The sequence below is a fragment of the Solanum stenotomum genome, chromosome 7 (genome assembly GCF_019186545.1).
Source record: "Solanum stenotomum isolate F172 chromosome 7, ASM1918654v1, whole genome shotgun sequence".
In the NCBI taxonomy this organism is placed as follows: Eukaryota; Viridiplantae; Streptophyta; class Magnoliopsida; order Solanales; family Solanaceae; genus Solanum; species Solanum stenotomum.
Genome location: NC_064288.1, coordinates 5973788 through 5989912, shown reverse-complemented (window position 1 = coordinate 5989912; position 16125 = coordinate 5973788). Strand labels below are relative to the sequence as shown.

General features: G+C 37.3%; 1 long non-coding RNA gene across 2 annotated transcripts; it reads right to left on the bottom strand.

Moving 5' to 3' along the window:
- Positions 1–10102: 10102 nt before the first annotated feature.
- LOC125870649 (uncharacterized) lies at positions 10103–11219 on the bottom strand. Of its 2 annotated transcripts, none has more exons than XR_007446936.1 (3): positions 11008–11219; positions 10858–10913; positions 10103–10446 (listed from the first exon to the last, which is right to left on the bottom strand). It is a non-coding gene; the product is annotated as an uncharacterized LOC125870649 (long non-coding RNA). The 2 variants fall into 2 exon arrangements; XR_007446935.1 differs by having other exon boundaries at positions 10103–10398.
- Positions 11220–16125: the final 4906 nt, after the last annotated feature.

Here is a 16125-nt window from a genome sequence, read left to right as displayed (position 1 = left end):
CTCTCTCCATCCTTAAATAAGCGATATTTTTAGCTTGGAGCCTTGAACATACTCCTTAAGAAACTACTACTCCTAAAAAATAAAAGATATTTTTACTAATCTATTCTTAATAAATATCTTCAAAAATACACAATTCATTAATAGTTATTAGATTACATAAAATTGAAATAACATTATTAATATCTTAAGAAATAGGGACAAGCGTGATGGAGTCAAATCCATAATCAATATCTTTCGTGAAAGAAATTTTGTTACTAACGAATTGATTTGTCCCACCCAAAAGCATTAATAACTGTCGCAGAAAGGTATGAATGGTCCTACATATGCTTTAATTTGGTTGTTACATAATTGTTTACGTCTCTCCTTCCAACTTGTGACTTATGACCCTCTAAATAAATATAAATGTTCGAGTTGTCTTCATCTCTATATTATTCATATTTAATTTGATATATCTTTTAAGAAATAGTAAATAAAAATTACTATAAGAAAAGTACTGATTACCTGGGGATTTTCCTAGGGATAACATAGTAAAATCCCCAGGTAACTTGATAACCTGCGAATTTTCTCGCAAAATGAAATCCGATGAAAAAACCTTTGTCGGTAACTCTTACCTGCATATTTATACAATCCCTAGGCAATTTACCTGGGGAATTAAAATCTGCATGTGTTACCTGTGGATTTATCTGTGAGACATAACGAAAATTCTTGCGAATTTTTTACCAAAATTTCTTATAAAAATGAAATTTCTTGGGAATTTTCATAGAAATATTTCGCAAGCAATTCCCTATGAAGATTCCCAAGTAAATCCGTAGGTGTTTGGAGATAAAATTTTGTGAAACAAAAGGAAATTTCCTGCAGATATATATGAAAATATTGCTCAAGATAATTCCTATGAAAAGAAACCCGCAAGAACTAACAGAAAATATCACTTTCATTCAACAAAAACCATATTTCATAATTATAATTTCTTTGAGAATGAAACCCGCAAGATCAATATTTTAAGATTCTTAAATGGACAATACAACTCAAATTTGAATTCTAAATAGTACTGTCAACTATCTCAATCCTAACTTTCATTCGCGCTATCAGAGTCATGGGCATAATTACTGTCATTTACGCTATCAGTGTCACGACCCAAGCCTAGGGCCTAGAGGTGACATGGCGAATGAGGAACCCGAAGGAACCCCAAACAAGCCTCTCAAACTTGTCATCACACTTCATCGGTCGCGGAAGTACATTCAACATTAATTAACGGGAAATAGGGACTAAGGGCAAACCATTTCAAAATGACATCATAGAAAAGAGTCAAGCTCATTTACAAAATACTTGTCCAACGCACACCTCTACATACATAGATAGGACGGGGCCATGACATACTACCGGCTCCCCTCATAGCCAAAATACAATTGCAAGCTAAAGTCTCAAAACATAGGAGTAGGAAACATAACATAGCCCTCGAATCATTGAGGACTCACCAACAACTCGGATAAGCACCGTACTAGCCACGTGAATTGAGAGAAGGATCAAGAGTAGCTCCGGTCCCTACATGGTGACATCATGTAGGCAAAATATGCGTTAGTACTTAGATGTACTAAGTATGCGGGGTGCAACACAACAATAGACAAGGACACAATCGAAATACAAGAAATAGTTTCATAGGCATTATGAATAACAATATGAGGATGCATGATCAAAGTGAAGTCAAAACATGTTTAAGTAAATCTATACTAATAGTAGATATCATATGTGTATGCATGATCCAACCAATCTATAACCCCAACTTAGGATGGGGGATGCCGTTCACACCCGGACACCCTGGTGGCAAGGTATAAACCCCTCACATGGTTGATGTTGGTCACACCCCAAGCATCCTAGGTGGTGAGATATAAACCTCTCACATGGTTGATGTTGGTCACACCCCAAGCATCCTAGGTGGTGAGATATAAACCTCTCACATGGTTGTCCGGTTCTTTTCCCCCGGACCGGGCATGGTCATGCAACACTTTATATAGGAAATTCCCATTAGGCTCTAATGCAATCTCACGTATGGAATGAACATATACACAAGCTTAGTTTGTCATCAACACATCTCTGGATTGCCATACATCTCATAACTCAAGCTTTAAAGCATCGATTCATCAATTCTCCATAGTTGGACATTTTGTCAAACACCTTGAAGGCATGTAATGGAATCAAAGAGCATGGAAAATAGGGTAGTAATTATGCAGCCAAACCAGTGAACAACCTACAACAACACCTTTTAACACCCACAATACCACATGAAAATCTCCACATCCATTCCAAATTTAGATTCAAGTTCTAGAGTCACAACATGCTCAAAACAATCACTTTTCATGTTTAAAATTCAATGTGCAGGAAATTATTACAAAGAACAAGACTAATTTATGAATCTTAACTTAAACCATGAATTAGTGAGTAGAATAGAGTCTAGGCACTATGGGTGGAAGGACCCATGAGTTCAACACCACATACCTTGAGTTCTTATGAAGGTCTTGAGAGTGTCTTCAATGGAAGCTTGGAACTTGGAGCAAGAGTCTCTTCAATCTTGAGGAAGGTTTTGGATTAGGGTTCTTGAGAGAACTTGAGAGAAAATGTGTCTAAGTATGGGAGAGGTGTTTTGGGAAATGTTTTAGAGATGGGAATTGAACTAATGGTATATAGGAAATAACATATGCCCTTTGGAAAAATGGTCCAACACTTAGAAAAAAAAATGAGGCGGGTGAACAGTAAAAACGCTCACTGGAAATTGCATTTCCTGCCGGACAGATTTTACGAAAATGGGCATAACTTCTTCGTCCGAACTCCGAATGAGGTGAAACGAAGTGCGTTAGGTAGCTAACTCAAAGGGCTTTCCATGGATATGTTATGGGCCACCCAATTATTTGTGTGCTAGGAGATATGACCCTCCAAAGTAGACCCTCGAAAAAGGCTTCACTTGGAAATTTCGGATTTTGATACGGTTGCTCTAAAATTTGGGTTAGACCCATTTCCCACTCAATTTGACCCCCTAAACAAGAATATGAAGTCGGATTTTCGAAAAACGAAACGGATTTTTTTTGATATAGCTAAACAAGTTTCCGGTAACTTCCGAAGCACATTTTTAAGAACCTTTTGGGTCATTTCAATATCTCCCCCTTGGGAACATTCGTCCCCGAATGTGGAAGAGACGTACAAGGCAAGACTTAGTAAGAACATATCAGCCCCAACATGAATGCAAAAATTTTATTTAAACATCACTTCAAGATTTCAAAACTTAGTGTAAAGCATCCATAACTCATCAATTTAAACATATATGCACATTAATGATTCAGGGGCTGAAATGTAAGACTCAATGGAGTACAAAGGACTTGATTTAATACCTTAGGCTTGAGTGGAGTTGAATAGATAAGGATAACGTCTTTGCATGTCCGCTTCGGCCTCCCAAGTAGCACTCTCCACTTGTTGATTTCTCCAAAGCACCTTAACGGACGCCACTTCTTTGTTCCTCAACCTTTTAACTTGTCTATCTAAGATCTGAACCGGGACTTCTTCATACGTCAAATTATCTTCTACAACACCCACAACCTCAAGAGGTACAATAGCGTTAGGATCACCAACACATTTCCTCAACATCGATACATGGAATACCGGATGAACTAATTCCATCTCCTTGGGCAACCCCAACTCATAGGCTACTTTACCAACCCTTCTTATTATCTCATAAGGACCGACATACCTAGGACTTAATTTCCCCTTCTTACCAAAACGAACCACACCTTTCATTGGAGAAACTTTCAAATAAACCCAATCACCCACTTTGAATTCAAGATCCCGTCTCCTCACATCGGCATAAGACTTTTGACGACTTTGGGCTGTTTTCAACCTCTCCCTAATCATCCTTACCTTCTCAAGAGCATCCATGACCAGATCCGGACCCAACAAGGCCACCTCTCCAACTTCAAACCACCCAACCGGTGACCTACACCGTCTACCATAAAGTGCCTCAAAAGGAGCCATACCGATACTAGAATGATAACTATTGTTGTATGCAAATTCAATCAAAGGAAGATGATCATCCCAACTACCTTTCAACTCCAATACACAAGCTCTAAGCATATCCTCCAAGGTTTGAATTGTTCTTTCGGCTTGGCCATCCGTTTGAGGGTGGAAGGCCGTGCTAAGCTTTACCTTTGTACCAAGACCCCTTTGGAATGACTTCCAAAAGTGAGAAGTGAATTGGGCACCACGATCCGAGATGATAGACAAAGGAATCCCATGCAACCTTACCAATTCATGAATGTACAACTTGGCATACTCTTCAGCCCCGTAAGTAGTTTTAACCGGTAGGAAATGAGCCGACTTTGTCATCCGATCAACCACCACCCAAACCGAATCAAAGCCTCTTCTAGCCTTGGGTAAGCCCACTACAAAATCCATGTTGATTTCTTCCCACTTCCAAGTAGGTATCTCAATGTCTTGAGTTAGGCCACCCGGCCTTTGATGTTCGGCCTTGACTTGTTGACAACTATGGCAACCCGAAACAAATTTTGCAATGTCCTTCTTCATACCGCCCCACCAATACACATCCCTCAAGTCTCTATACATCTTTGTTGACCCCGGATGAATAGAATAAAAAGAATTATGAGCCTCATCAAGGATTCTTTCCCTCACACCATCCACACAAGGAACACATAATCTACCTTGGTACCTAAGGGCACCATCTCCCCCTTGGGAGAAAACCTCCACCTTACCACTACTCACCGAAGCCTTTAATTCTACCAAAGAAGGATCAAGATCTTGCTTGACTATCACCTCATCAACCAAGGAAGACCTTGAACCATCAACAACAACTACTCCTCCACTATCCACCCCTTCTAACCTAACTCCCAATTTGGCCAACCGATGGACCTCCTTAGCCAACTCTTTACTACCTTCCTCCACATGAGCCAAGCTACCCATGGACACTCTACTCAATGCATCCGCCACCACATTAGCTTTCCCCGGATGATAGTGAACACTCATATCATAATCCTTAAGGAATTCTAACCACCTCCTTTGTCTCAAGTTAAGATCTTTTTGCGTGAACACATATTGGAGATTCTTATGGTCGGTGAAGATATCAACATGCACCCCATACAAATAATGACGCCAAATCTTTAAAGCAAAAACCACGGCGGCCAATTCAAGATCATGGGTTGGGTAATTTTTTTCATGAACCTTAAGTTGCCTAGAAGCATAGGCTATAACCTTACCACTTTGCATCAACACACAACCCAAACCAATACGGGAAGCATCACAATAAACAACAAAACCTTCTAACCCATCCGGAAGTGACAAAATAGGAGCGGACACAAGCCTTTCTTTCAAAGTTTGGAAGCTTTCCTCACACTCATCCGACCACACAAATTTAGCCTTCTTTTGAGTCAACTTAGTCATAGGAGAAGCAAGAGAAGAAAACCCTTCCACAAATCTCCTATAATAACCCGCTAAACCCAAGAAACTCCTTATATCCGACGGGGTCAAAGGTCTAGGCCAATTCCTAATAACATCGGTCTTCTTAGGATCCACCTTAATACCATCCCCCGACACCACATGGCCTAGGAAAGCAACTTCCTTCAACCAAAACTCACACTTTTCATATTTAGCGTACAACTTCTCTTCCCTCAATCTTTGGAGTACAACCCTCAAGTGACCCTTGTGCTCTTCCTCACCCCGAGAATAGATCAAGATGTCATCTATAAACACCACCACAAAAGAATCAAGGTAGGGTTTGAAAACCCTATTCATCAAATCCATAAAGAGAGCCGGAGCATTAGTCAACCCGAAAGACATCACCACAAACTCATAGTGCCCATACCTAGTACGAAAGGCCGTCTTGAGAATATCACACTCCCTCACCTTCACTTGATGATACCCTGACCGAAGATCAATCTTAGAGAAGTGACTAGCCCCATGCAATTGGTCAAATAAATCGTCAATCCTTGGAAGAGGATACCTATTCTTGACGGTGACCCTATTAAGTTGTCGATAATCAATACACATTCTAAGAGACCCATCTTTCTTCTTCACAAACAAAACCGGAGCACCCCAGGGAGAATGACTAGGTCTAATAAACCCCTTCTCTAACAAATCTTTTAATTGCTCTTTCAACTCTTTCAACTCCGCCGGGGCCATACGGTAAGGGGGGATAGAAATAGGTTGAGTATCGGGAAGGAGGTCTATACCAAGATCTATCTCCCTTTCGGGAGGGACACCGGGAAGGTCTTCTGGGAAGACATCTAGAAACTCATTAACAACCGGAATAGACTCAATAGGAGGGACTTTAGACTCCACATCATTGACTCTCACAATATGGTACAAGCACCCTTTGGAAATCAACCTATGGGCTTTAATGCAAGAAATGAATTTCCCCTTCACCACAACATCCCGGCTCTCCCACTCAAGGACGGGTTCATTAGGAAATCGGAACTTGACTTTACGAGTCCTACAATCAATAGAAGCATAATATGCATGCAACCAATCCATCCCAAGAATAACATCAAAATCCACCATGTTCAACTCAACAAGATCACAAGGCAACAACTTATTTAATATGCAAACCGGACAATTTCTATACACTTTTCTAGCAACAATAGAGACACCAATGGGAGTGGATACTTCATATGACTCATGCAACAATTCCGACTCGACATGAAATTTTCTAGCAACTAAGGGGGTAACAAAGGAAAGGGTGGCACCCGGATCAATCAAAGTATAAACATCAAGATCAAAGATTTGCAACATACCGGTCACCACATCCGGAGTCTCATTAACACCTTGTCTACCATGCAAAGCATAAAATCGATTGTCCCTTGGGGCACCACTTTGAGAAGCACCTCTACCCAAAGGAGTAGTGTTAGCACTTCGGACCTTGTTGCGGATCTTGGGACATTCAAACCTCTTATGACCCACTTCTCCACATTCAAAGCAAGCACCCGAACCCTTCATGCAAGGACCACCATGCTTCCTCCCACACTTAGGGCATACATCCATAGAACCCACTTCACCTCCCCCTTGAGGTCTAGGAACATTGATAGCAAATCCCCGGTTGACATGAGGGTTTCCTCGGCCTTGATGAAATCTAGCACCCTTAGGGAACCTATTCTCCAATCGGGCCCTCTTGGCCTCGTGCCCCCTTCTCTTCCTCAATTTCTCCTCCTCCATTTGCTCGGCATAAGTCATCAACCGAGACAAATCCATATCTCCAATGAGCATAGCGGACCGACACTCCTCACTAACCAAGTCGGATACACCCATCACAAATTTGTTCATCCTCGACCTAGAGTCGGCCACCAAGTGAGGTGCATACTTGGAGAGTTGGACAAATTTGAGGGCATACTCCCTCACACTCATAGCTCCTTGCTTCAAGTTCATGAACTCCACCAACTTTGCCTCCCTAAGCTCAAGAGGGAAGAACCTATTAAGGAAAGCAAGTTTAAACTCCTCCCACAACACCACATAGCCATTACCTTTCTCACCCTTCCATTGATCAAACCAAATTTGAGCAACCCCCTTGAGTTGGTAGGCCGCCAATTCCGCCTTCTCACAAGCACCAACATCCATAATGGTCAAGATTTTGCATACCTCATCGATGAACTCTTGCGGGTCCTCATCCACCTTTGAACCATGGAAGACCGGAGGGTTCATCCTCATGAAATCTCTCACCCTTTCCCCCGGGGTGGTAGTTCGAGGAGCTTGGGCTCCTTGTTGCACTTGGTTAGCTACCACTTGTGCAAGCATGGTGAGTGCATCACGGAGCTCACCATTGGTGGGTGGCTCTTCCGGTGATCGGGCCCGTCTTCCCCTCATGTTTGGCATGATGATCTAGCAATCCAAAGAACAAGCGTTAGGGAGGAATCACCTTATCGCACTCTAAGCACGACATAGAACATGAAGAAGGGAAACCTTTCCTAAAACGTTTTGTAGCCTCCCATTCATAGTCGTGGCGCGCTTCACAACCATGATTAGGACTCTACTCAACGCGGTGTGTTGGACTCCGAGGATTTAACAACCTAGTGCTCTGATACCAAGCTTGTCACGACCCAAGCCTAGGGCCTAGACGTGACATGGCGAATGAGGAACCCGAAGGAACCCCAAACAAGCCTCTCAAACTTGTCATCACACTTCATCGGTCGCGGAAGTACAATCAACATTAATTAACGGGAAATAGGGACTAAGGGCAAACCATTTCAAAATGACATCATAGAACAAGAGTCAAGCTCATTTACAAAATACTTGTCCAACGCACACCTCTACATACATAGATAGGACGGGGGCCATGACATACTACCGGCTCCCCTCATAGTCAAAATACAATTGCAAGCTAAAGTCTCAAAACATAGGAGTAGGAAACATAACATAGCCCTCGAATCATTGAGGACTCACCAACAAACTCGGATAAGCACCGTACTAGCCACGTGAATGGAGAGAAGGATCAAGAGTAGCTCCGGTCCCTACATGGTGACATCATGTAGGCAAAATATGCGTTAGTACTTGGAATGTACTAAGTATGCGGGGTGCAACACAACAATAGACAAGGACACAATCGAAATACAAGAAATAGTTTCATAGGCATTATGAATAACAATATGAGGATGCATGATCAAAGTGAAGTCAAAACATGTTTAAGTAAATCTATACTAATAGTAGATATCATATGTGTATGCATGATCCAACCAATCTATAACCCCAACTTAGGATGGGGGATGCCGTTCACACCCGGACACCCTGGTGGCAAGGTATAAACCCCTCACATGGTTGATGTTGGTCACACCCCAAGCATCCTAGGTGGTGAGATATAAACCTCTCACATGGTTGATGTTGGTCACACCCCAAGCATCCTAGGTGGTGAGATATAAACCTCTCACATGGTTGTCCGGTTCTTTTCCCCCGGACCGGGCATGGTCATGCAACACTTTATATAGGAAATTCCCATTAGGCTCTAATGCAATCTCACGTATGGAATGAACATATACACAAGCTTAGTTTGTCATCAACACATCTCTGGATTGCCATACATCTCATAACTCAAGCTTTAAAGCATCGATTCATCAATTCTCCATAGTTGGACATTTTGTCAAACACCTTGAAGGCATGTAATGGAATCAAAGAGCATGGAAAATAGGGTAGTAATTATGCAGCCAAACCAGTGAACAACCTACAACAACACCTTTTAACACCCACAATACCACATGAAAATCTCCACATCCATTCCAAATTTAGATTCAAGTTCTAGAGTCACAACATGCTCAAAACAATCACTTTTCATGTTTAAAATTCAATGTGCAGGAAATTATTACAAAGAACAAGACTAATTTATGAATCTTAACTTAAACCATGAATTAGTGAGTAGAATAGAGTCTAGGCACTATGGGTGGAAGGACCCATGAGTTCAACACCACATACCTTGAGTTCTTATGAAGGTCTTGAGAGTGTCTTCAATGGAAGCTTGGAACTTGGAGCAAGAGTCTCTTCAATCTTGAGGAAGGTTTTGGATTAGGGTTCTTGAGAGAACTTGAGAGAAAATGTGTCTAAGTATGGGAGAGGTGTTTTGGGAAATGTTTTAGAGATGGGAATTGAACTAATGGTATATAGGAAATAACATATGCCCTTTGGAAAAATGGTCCAACACTTAGAAAAAAAAATGAGGCGGGTGAACAGTAAAAACGCTCACTGGAAATTGCATTTCCTGCCGGACAGATTTTACGAAAATGGGCATAACTTCTTCGTCCGAACTCCGAATGAGGTGAAACGAAGTGCGTTAGGTAGATAACTCAAAGGGCTTTCCATGGATATGTTATTGGCCACCCAATAATTTGTGTGCTAGGAGATATGACCCTCCAAAGTAGACCCTCGAAAAAGGCTTCACTTGGAAATTTCGGATTTTGATACGGTTGCTCTAAAATTTGGGTTAGACCCATTTCCCACTCAATTTGACCCCCTAAACAAGAATATGAAGTCGGATTTTTGAAAAACGAAACGGATTTTTTTATATATAGCTAAACAAGTTTTCGGTAACTTCCGAAGCACATTTTTAAGAACTTTTTGGGTCATTTCAATCAGAGTCATCACCACTTTCATCCTCATCATGAGCGTGATTGTCTTCTTGAGATGATTGTCCATTTGAAGATGGTGTGTTGTATACGTTCAAACTTGACCAAAATTATGAATGAATAAACTTGATACACCACACAAATTTCAGGAAAAACCTTAGCCACATCTCACTTTGTGTGATTTCATTGATTTCAGAGGCAAATTTTTCCTAACATCTTGAAAAAGTTGTGTCATCCTTGCAGATGCCATTTTCTCAAAATTACGTCTTATAGCATCAGTATAGTGAGGGAGCCATTTGAATTTCTTCTGTATGTAGCAAATAAAAACTGCATTAGTTATACAAGCTCACACCACCTGCATTAGACACTTGAGAATTGTTAGAGTGTTGCAAATGGTAACGTTATTCTGGGAGATTCTTTAACAGATGAAATAAGCTCGTTATTTCATTTGAGTTTAGATAATATATATGATCTCTCACCGTCGTGAATGTACCTCATCTAGTACGATACATCGATACATATCACTTCACAGTTCCAGATATAACTAAGACAAACATCTAAGATAATAAGAAGCAGGAAGAAAATTCGTTTTCGAATTAACAAAACCAACAATGCATTTGCTGCACTTCTTGACTAAAATCACTTCCAAACTCAATCACATAACTAACAGTAAACTAATTAGAATTCTTTAACTGTCACTCAATGCTTAAAAAATAATTGTAAAGTTCAAACCTTTAATTTTCAGAGGAGAGAAAATAAATCATACCCTTTTCCTGGACCCATTCCTTTTGCAGCTCCATATTTTTCACAAGCAACATCCGCCTGAAATAATAAGGTAATACTTTCTAGATGCTAACTAGACATATCAAATATACAGAAAGACAAGAAATCACACTTAAATAAACTCAAAACTCACTGCACTCTCAGGGTCTGAAAGCATGGCAAATGTGACATCAAAAGTTGTTGCAACCTCCTCAGAGGATGATTTGTATCTGCAGAAAAGAACGTCAAATTACCTTGAAATGCAAATTATCCAAAGAACCACAAGGTATCATGGAGTCAAATCCATAATCAATATCTTTTGTGAAAGAGATTTTGCTACTAACGAATTGATTTGTCTCACCCAAAAGCATTAATAACTGACGCAAAAGGTATGAATGGTCCTATATATGCTTTAATTTGGTTGTTACATTATTGTTTACGTCTCTCCTTCCAACTTGTGACTTGTGACCCTCTAATAAATATAAATGTTTGAGTTGTTGTCATTTCTATATTATTCATATTTAACTTGATATATCTTTTAAGAAATAATAAATAAAAATGAATGGAGGAAGTATTTATTAATTAATATACAAAAGTTCATGTCTTGTATTGAATTATTGGACATTGTAGAATTAAGGTTGCATGACCATCTCCCAACAAATCAAACCTTTATAACGACAAGAATGAAGTTTTTCTCTATATAATTAAGTTATTATATTAAAATTAAATAAATGGAAATGAACTTAGGAAGATGAAGCTAAAGGCATAATACATAAACCTGATCTTTAACATAGTTGTAGCTGTCATTTAATTTTGGGTGTGCACAAGTAAACACTTTAACTTGTTTAAAATTGAACAAATAAACACATTCGTCATACATAGAAATTTCTTGTCTTGCGTGGCGTCCTATATGTATTATGTCACGTAGGGCACGTGTGTCTACTTGTTCAATTTGATACAAGTTTAAGTGTCTACTTGTGCACACTCAAAGTTGGAGGGCTTAAATATCAGTTGAAGTCAAGTTAAAGGGCATATGATCAACATTCAAAACTCTCTAAAGTTTCATCTAATGGTCCCTTATATACATACATTCAATTTAGAATTTTCACTAAGGAGATTCAGAAAATAAAAAGGTAATGTTTGGCATTTGAACTTAAAATATTTAGGTAAATTTTAAATCCCTAAATCACATCTAATTTTATGTTGGGACTTCAAAATCTATAATATACATAAAAGCTAAAAACATATCTTATATATACTGTAATTAATTGTTGAGAGGATTCAGGTGAATATCCTAGAAAGGTAGGTGCAGATCTAAATGGGAATCTAGGGGTTCACGTGAACCCAATAGCTTCTGCGTAAGCTCTCTATATGTATTAAGAATACACTAAATATCGATAAATATTTGAATGTGAACCCATTATCATTGTTTATTAAGATCACTATAGGAATTCATAAACTTTAAATCTTGAATTCGCCTTTGCTCGGAGTCGGAGGGCGTAGATACACCCCACTTATTTACCAGCTCTTTGATATATAATTACTTCATGTAGTTGATATACTTGATCTCTTGTATGTAAACATTATACATACTCAAATTTATATACCAAAATGTAATTATCGTCCTCCTATTTGAAATGTCGAACTCATGGCAGCCTGTCTTTCGATTTTTTTCTTGCCAGGCCCTTTCAATGTAGGCAGGCCAGTTGCAAACAAAGTTGCACCCAATAAATTATTTCGTCCCCTACGTCAAATCAAACCAATTTAAGGTAAAGAAAAGGAAAAAAAAACAATTTAAGGTATGTTCGGTTCAGATTTCAATTTTTTCATGTTTGATTAGTCAAAAAAATTTGAAAATATTTTTCTTTAAAAAAAAAGTTCCTTAAAAATGAGATAATTGATTTCTCTAATAGAAATAGAAAAAAGAAGTTTCACAAGTGACATTCCTGATTATTTTGAATGAAATTTTATCTCGACTGATAGCTGCCTTCTTTTGATGCTTATTAGCGATGATGATGATGATGATGATGATGAAATGATGATACTTTAAATAAAAAAGAGTATGACATAATTTGAGACTGGGGAGACTACCCAACTATTAATGGAGTGCATATTAGATCAATTTTTCGTAAGGACATTTGAACATTTTTCCCTTTTTAAATATATATGCTATTAGAAAAAATTGTACTCATCAATAGCGTTTCAGGTCGTTGAAGTTAGAATTTTCACTAAGAAATCTCAATAGTTACAAGTCAAAATGTAACTAGAACACATAATTTCAAAAACACCTTAATTACTATACTAACCTTGTGTTAAGAAGGATCAGTACTTGTATTGACATTAAACAGTTGTATCAATGACGATTTACATGATTAGGCTTTTTACCTAAAATCCACTATAATACAAAGAAAAGACAAATAAGATGCCTTTCTCTTTCTCTTTGTATCATAAAAAATGATTGAAATACATAATTTTATATACAATTATTATCATGTCATGTCTTAAATTCCTAAATAAAATTTATGGTTTAGATAAAGAAAGAAAAACCTCAATTTTCAAAAGAGCGCGCAACCAACCTAATTGAGGGACATAATAATTTATACAAGAGTTCAAATCATTAAAGTCTGGGCAATTCAGATATAATGACTGCATGAAAATTTCAATCAGATACAGTAGCAATGAAATGAATAATCCTTATATCTCATAAACTGACTGATTATTCTTACATCTAAGCTGAGTTTCTTCAAGCGGCTGTGCTTAATAATCAGTTTCTGATATATAAGGTAAAATTTACTATTTCGCGTTCGGACTGTCTAGATCTGGATCACGTATGCGGTTCAGTACAAACGAAGAAATTTCAAACAAAAGGAGAGAAAAACAAAGCAATCATCCCACAGTAGGCAACTAAGCTGCACCAAATTGTATGGAGTAATTTCCCTAGATAGTCACCTATGTTTGACAAATTACCTAGTAATATCATTTATGTTTGTTTTAGGATTACAATATTACCCAACTTTACATATTTTTTTCAAAATATACTTGACAAAGAAAAAACTTTATTCTCTCTCCTATTGAGATGCCATATCACATTATCCATTTTTTATTAAAAAAATTAACATTTTAAAATAACTCATATGTTATATTCATTAAAAAAAAAAAAGAATAATTCTTGATTATTTATCATTTTTAGTTTTTTACTTTAGCATATTAAGAGATAGACATTTTTTATTTTATTATTACATTTAACATTAATTATTTTTCTAAAATCATTTCTCAATTCATTCATTCATTAATTTCTTAAAGAATATGCAAAGTGCACACTTTAATAGGAATGTCATATCATATTATTCTTTTTTTAACTAGGAAATTTAGTTTCTACTCCTTCCGTCCATATTTACATCTTTCTTGTTCAATATTAATTTGACATATCTCTTAAGGAATAATAAAGATAATTTTACTATATCAATCTTTGAAAATAATAAATTTTATATTTTAAAAAGGCATTGGCAAATGACTATAATTAATAATAACAGTGAATTAGGAATTAAGTAATAAATTATCACTTGATTTTCTAAAATAAACAAGTAACAAATGAATGATTATTTATAGTGTAATGAATAAATAAAAATGGACAGAGGGAATAGTTGCTAGAAAAAAATCCGTAAAAAGAGTTAGTCGATATAATACTTTTGATTTTTTATGAGTATGTGAAAATTATTCTCTAACATCACTTTTTTTTCGTTCACTTTTACTTATTTTTAATGTTCACCTTCCATGTTCTATAAGAACTTAAAGAATGAATGATTTGAAAAATGATTTAGAATAAATAATTAGTATTAATCATAATAACATAAAATAAACATGAGTTTGTTTAAAAATGTTCACTTTGCGTAATGTAATTATTATTTTTACGGAGTATATCATATAGGTTGATTTTAAAAGTTTTTATTGCCTTTTAATTATTAGTAAAAAGAGAATAATATGACACGGCATTCATTAGGAGAGATAAAAATGTTTTTTTGTGTCAAGTATATTTTAAGGAAGATATGCAAAGTTGGGTGATATTATAGTCCTAAAACAAACAAAAGTAATATTATTAGATAATTTCTCAAACATGAGTGACTATCTATAGAAATTACTCAATTGTATGCCACCTATAGAATAATCCAACAAAGTGCATGCAAGGAGAAGTTTTCAATAATTTCTCTGAAAATACATTGCATATATCATTCTGATGCCGCTGTCAGTCTGTCACTGATACTAGACCTGTAACAAGAGAAATATTAGTTGACAGTAGCTAGATATGCAGGCAGATGGCCATACCCACTGAAGTAGTCAGAGTCACAATAACCTAAATCTCTTTCTAAATTAACTTTGCAAGGTTTAAACAAGCATATTAATTAGCCTCCTTCTCAACTATCATGTTGTTTAAGCATTGGATTGTTTTATTATCACAGTAATTAGATAAATACATAATTCTTTTAGTTATATCCTAGCACTCTATTGCCATCCACAAAGGACTTCAGGAAGTGAAATTTGTTGGGTTTAAGCAAGATGTGAATGAGAAATTGAGAAATATGGGGAACCAATTTGGAGGAAAATGAAAACTCATTTCTCCCTTATTGGTAGAAGAAAGAAAAGAGTTGTCCTAACATTTTCTTTGGCTTTTAAAGGTTGCCCTCGCCTCGACGCTCGCTCGGCCTCAGCATCGGCTATTTACCCACTCAAATCAAGTAACTCAAGCCTCAAGTAGCTCGAGGCTACAGATACATCATTTATTTCTGACCCTAGTACAAGGGAAAGAATTCTCAATCTCCTGTAATTCTCTTGGCGAGGGAAATCTCTTTCAAATTGAGAAATCTAGTATAAATCAAAACTGCAAATTGATTATACAACACAACATGAACCTGTTGGAATCATCAAATCACCTTTTCAAATTCGTCTTGATCAAATATATATTGATCGTGGTCAACTCCAAAGTTAACAACACTCAAATTCTATCCAAGGGTCCATATTCACTCTCGAGTGCCTCAGTAGGCTTGCAAACCATCCAACGAAGGCATGAATTACCCTTCGGATCTAGTGAAACTGCTAGAACTCAAAGACGACCTCATTAATTCAAAATGTTGACTTTGATCAAACTTTCAAAACTGAAAATTTTGTTCAAACCAAATTTGATCACATTGAAAATCGAACCACGATCTCCATAAATCACAAATGACATAATTAAGCCACAAGGAGGGAAAAATTATAGAATTATTATCATTCATTT